Consider the following 6000-nt stretch of genomic DNA (forward strand, 5'->3'; position numbering starts at 1 on the left):
AACCTCCACGGGAGAAAGAGGAGGCTTCCTGACTTTGGTACATTTTGTCACTTTTAATGCATTCTAGACATTCTCTCACTCTACAGTCCACCATAGCATCAATATTCGGCCAGCAATAATCCTGACGTAATTTACTTTTGGTAAGACTGCTCCCCAAATGTCCCTTGTGTGCAATATCAATGATTTTCTCTTTAAGTTTCTCTGGGATAATCATTTTCTCTCCTCTAATAAACAGTGCCGTCATTCACAGTTAATTCCAACCTGACCTCCCAGTACCTGGACAATGGTTGCACAACGCTTCCTCCGTTAGCTGGCCAGCCATTGGTTATGTATTCCTTGAAAGAACTCATCTCACAGTCACATAACAAACACTCCTCCCACTCAGGTTTATTCACGCTTGACACTTTGAGTACAATTTCTTTGTCTTCTTCGATATCGCTGTCTCCTTCAAATTCTGACGGTGTGCAGGAGAGAAAATCCGCCACAACATTTTATTCACCAGGCAGATACTGTACATTAAAATTATAGCCTTCCAAACCCAAAATCCATCTAGAGATTCTAGGTGTAGTCCTGGCAGAACCCTTAAGGATAGAGGCACACATTAAAGGCTTATGATTTTAATAGTAAAGGGTATGCCCCATAGAAAACATTTAAATGCCTGACCATCCAGTAACAAGCAAGAGCCTCTTTTTCCATCACAGAATAGTTCTTTTCAGCCCCCTTGAGCGCTCTGGAAACAAACACAGCCACCTGTGTGTGACCATCAACCTTCTGAGTCAAACTTGCCCCAAGCCCTTGTTGCCTGCATCAGTGCACAAAACGGTGGATTTGGTGGGGTCAAATATACCCAGTGCAGGGGCTGATACAATTAACACTTTTACTGAAAAAAAAGCACAGTGAAATTATTTGTCCCATAGAAACTGAGTCTTAACTTTGAGTAGTTTATGTAATGGCTCTACAATGCTAGCGAAGTTCTGTATGCATTTAAAGTAATACTCCAAAAGCCCTAAGAAGGACTTGAGTTCATTCAATTTGGTAGGCTCAGCTGTGCTCTGAATAGCCTCCAACAGGTTTAACTTAGGTTTGATGCCATCCTGGGATATATTGTGATCTAGGTATTCTACTGCACCTTCCCAATACAACATTTTTCCTTTTTAAGAGTAAGACCTGCCCTACGTAAATCACCTTCATAAGCATATCATTATGCTCAATCACATCCTTTCCATGGATTAAAATGTCATCCTGGAAACATAGCTTCCCAGGTTTGTCTTTTAAAACATATTGCATGATTCTCTGGAAAGCGGCCACAGTGGACGTTAAACTAAAAGGCATGCATAATTATTGGAAAGCCCCCAGCCCAGTAACAGAAGAGGTGAGGTGGCGGGATTCTGGATGCAACTACACCTGGTGGGCATCAGAGGATAAATCCAACATGCTAAAGCATCTGGCATTCTTAATCAAAGTGAGTACCTCATGAATGCATGGTAGGGGATGTCTATCAACCCAAATATTTGCATTAAGATCCCGTTGCATAATCTGATTTCTCTGTTAGAAGCTTTGGTTGCTAGGAGTACTGGAGCTAACCACTGCAAGCTCTCTATGAGCTCAATTACAGCCAACTCTAAAAATCTGTCTAGGTCTGCCTTAAGCCGAGCAAACATCATATGAGGAATGGGTCTAGCTTAATGAGCTACCGGTTTGGCTCTAGACTTTAAGTTGATGCAATGTTGATAACTTTTCAATAATCTCAATTTTTCCATGAACACTTTAGGAAAGTCACTGCACACATCAATACCACACATAGATGGATCTACCAGCAGCACTTGATCAGGACAGTTAGGGTCTATCTTGATCCTGAGTTCCTTCTGATGTCGCCCCATCACAACAAATTTGACCCTTTCTGGGTTATGTAAATCTTCCCGACAGTGTTTCAACCTTTGAACGCAATGTGCATGGTACTTATGTCTAACGACGGTATTGGATCACCATTGTAACCTCCCAGCATAATACAAGGAGTTTCTAAATTATGTTGGAAGTCAGGAAACATGTGGAAGAACACATTCTTGTTCACTAGGGTATAGGGTGAGCACAAGTCCATGAATACTGTGACTGGCTTCTTGTCAAGAGTGATTCTGCATGATGGAAAACTCGTAGTACTGTTAACATCTTGTAGCTGGAATACAAACTTATCCCCCTCAGATTATTCTTGTTCTACAGCTAATACAGATTTAGAACGCTGCTCTTAGCTAACCCTCGCTAAATCCTCTTTCTTCCCACACTTGTGGCATATAACTGTTCTAGATTGACAAGACACACTGTTGGCAAGATGGTTGGGGCTCCAACATCTATAACATTTGGGTTTTCCTGTATGAGACAATTGTCCAGTTTTTTTCTTTCTTATATCCCTGCTGGCACTTTGTTTACTTATGATATTGGCCTCGGTATTGACGTCACCACCCTATTTCATTTCCTTGATGTAGTCAGAAGTGTGCTCAATCCTTACTGCAATATCAATGGCTTCTTTAGGGTCTGGATTTACTACTAGTTATTTCTCTTGAATTTTTGAATTGTTGATACATCTGACTAATTGATCTCTGATTAGCGAGTCCGTTAAGATCTCAAACTCACAAGTGTTAGCTAATCCCCTCAGGACTGTGGTGTACACTTTCACCTTCTCATTTTTTCCATGTATTCTAGGAAATAATTTGTGCCTCTCTAACACCACATTAAGTTTCTTGCCAATTTGTTTACCGCAACATGAAGCACATTTTTGTTCTCATCACTGTCATCTCTGCCTTGGGAAGACACAGAGATTTTGTCATATGTCTTGCGGCCCTCAACACTTAAATTATGGAGTAAAGTGTGTAGTTTGCACAATGGGTAGAATGTCCCCTCCCTATAACAATGAGATGTGATTCTAGCAAACCTATCCATTGCTTCCAAAGTAGATTAGGTTCTCCTACATCATTCGAGAAAGGAGGTGGTTGTGACATACTAGTTGCAGTCATGAAAATAAGAGGAATTAAAGCTAACATGGAGAACACCACAAATACGTAACTCACAACACCACGGAAGAGTGCAGATAAAGTCAGAAAAATACTAAAATAAGTAGAAGAATTCACTGAATGCACAATTATGAGACACTAGAAAAAAAACTTAAATAAGGACAGAAAATGAAAATTGTACAGAATACCTGGGTTGCTGAGAGTTTGTCACAATGATACCTTGGTGGTCAGATCCAGCAGGAAATGCCAGCAGTGGAAAGGCAGCAGAAAAACACACTTGAAGATGCTAGCAGGAAATTACCAACAGCTGTGCCTATCGGTGTGGGCAGGGAAGTAGGAAAATGAACAGGCGTAAGACAAAGAACTAACAAGTAGATGCCAAAAGCTTTGCCTATCAGCGCAAGACTGAAGAACTGGAGAGGGAATCAAATGAGGGCAGGGTAACTGACAGGCGACACCCAGAGCTGTGCCTATCAGCAAGATGCAGAAGAATGGCAGTATTAAACTTAAAGTTGACAGGCCACTCTGAACTGCTGTGCCTCTCAACACCTAAGTGCAACTAGAATGTGGAGAAAATTATTCCTTTGCCTTGAGGTGAAGATGACATGGTGCTAGAGTTAGCAGTTCAGATGCCATGAGGCGTGGCAGGATCAGGGGAGACAGCTCCTATCCGCTGAGGCACACCTAGGATGTTTTGGAGCCAATCTGAGGCATGGAACGCCCACTGCAAACATCCAGGCACGATCTCAGAAGGAGCTGAGGAAGAATACAGCGTATTCCCAAACTGCACAGGGAAAGAGTCATAGCAGTTGAAATCCTCCTAACAAAATGCTGAGGAGGCCACAGCACAGGACTCAAAGACTACCAGGAATGATCTCAGCAAGAGCTGAGGAGAGTTCAAGCACAATCCCAAATGGCTGGGAAATGCGTCACAGGCAGCTGAACTAGTGAGGAAAAGTAGAGGGACTACAAACTCAAGAAATGCCATGGCACAGTACCCAAGGACTACCATGCACCCTCTGAACAGACAAAAAGATGGACTGTGGCGGTAGCGCCGCACAGTAGAGGTGGATAGCGCTGATGTGTAGGAAATAAACACGCAAGAATCCTTCATGGCCCAGCCAGGAACACAAACGACCACTTTCCAGCCACACATTTGAAGTAATGTCACAAGGAGGAAGGTCTCTGATGAATAGAACAGGTAATGTCACAACAAAGGTAAGGATCTAAGTAGAAACTGCTGCAACTGGAGAATAAGATAGTGGTGAGGGTGAAGCTGTCCCCACACAGCGATCACCGCCAGTCTTATAATAGACATCACTGGAAAAAGGTTAAGGATTCTTTATTGCTTCCATTCACCACCCCAGATTCCAGTTACCTGGAGGCAGCTGTAGAACCTTCTGAACAAAGGGTATGGAACATTCTAAAATAGGCAGAACAGAGGGAAAACGGAATATACCAATAAGTAGATTATAACATAGGTGTTACACATTCACACCTAACTAAATTTCTACAGCATGTATTTTACATATGGATTAGTAGATTAACCCATAAATGAAAATTATTAGATAGATTATCAGTTATATGTACACAATGGTGCTTGCACAATTTTATGAGTACCTTATACTTACATATATTAATTTCAACCATATTGAAATTCGTATTTGTGAAGCATGAACTACTCACCCTTATGGGTCTCAAGGTGCTGGGGGCCGTCGTGGAAATTAAGTGAAGTATTGCCCAGAGTCACACGGTGCTGAGCTGCCGCCAGGGATTGAACCGTAAACCCTGTGCTCTGAAGTCAGCTGCCCTGGTCGCTGCACCACACCGCACCACACCTCTCTGCAAATGATTATTGATGCATCAATTGCATATATTTTAACATATATGCTTAATTTCCCTTTTAATGTGTGATTAATAATTAACAATAATCTTGCATATAATACCTTATAGTCATGCAGGCCTTATTCTTACAGTGAAATCATGGACTGGTAATACCAAAGCCTATGAGGACATTCTACTGTATTGCCAACTGTAATGAAATAATATTTGTTTTCTTTGACATCTCCTGTACTGAGCAGCGCACTTGTTACAATTTTTGCTACACTCTGGAACCGCTGCCTGGGAAAGTGACCTTTCAAACTGTAATGCCTCTCTCTCAAATGTGCTATTGTTCACTGTGATACAAAAGGGGGTGGTGATGGACGGAGCATCAGAACCAATCAAACACTCACACCCAGTCAACAGATCTGGGTTTGATCTATCACCGTTCTTTAGCCCACTCTGCCACCCCAGTTCAGACATGGCTATATGCAAATCAGTCTGACCCTGTGCCTCATGGGAACAGTCCAGCCCGAACTGCCAAGCCATGTCTTCCCTGGACCGGAAACAAGCTTCCTAGGACCGGTTTCAGTCTGAACTGGGGTGGCAGAGTGGGCTAAAGAACGGTGATGGATCAAACCCAGATCTGTTGACTGGGTGTGAGTGTTTGATTGGTTCTGATGCTCCGTCCATAACCACCCCCTTTTGTTCCGCATTGTTCACTGTGACACATGATTGAATAACTTGAGGAACTGAGTAAACAATCTACCTCTTTTTCTAGATTTGTGTCTTCTTTACTGTCACAACACACTCATCCTATATGTTCTCACCAATGGACTGAGTAGTCTGACAAACTGTGGTGATGCCCCCCAGGAGTATAATTGCCTATCCTAAGGGAATTTGGAGACGTTTCTTCCGTGCTGCTGCAACCCTTGCTGTTACGGTGGCAAACAAGACAGATTTCTGTCTTATCGGACCGAAATGGCTACTGAACTTTCCTGATAGTCTTTGCAGAAGGCTCTCCTGGCTACCTATCCAGACTGATGCATACGATGTGTGCACATGGGGGTCTCTCTTAGCTTAGATGGATTTCTCCTCTTCGAATTCTTACCTTTCCTAATATAACTAAATTTAAAGCTGAATGATAGATTTATTAAATGTAAATCATGTTTAC

The sequence above is a fragment of the Triturus cristatus genome, chromosome 7 (genome assembly GCF_964204655.1).
Source record: "Triturus cristatus chromosome 7, aTriCri1.1, whole genome shotgun sequence".
NCBI lineage: Eukaryota > Metazoa > Chordata > Amphibia > Caudata > Salamandridae > Triturus > Triturus cristatus.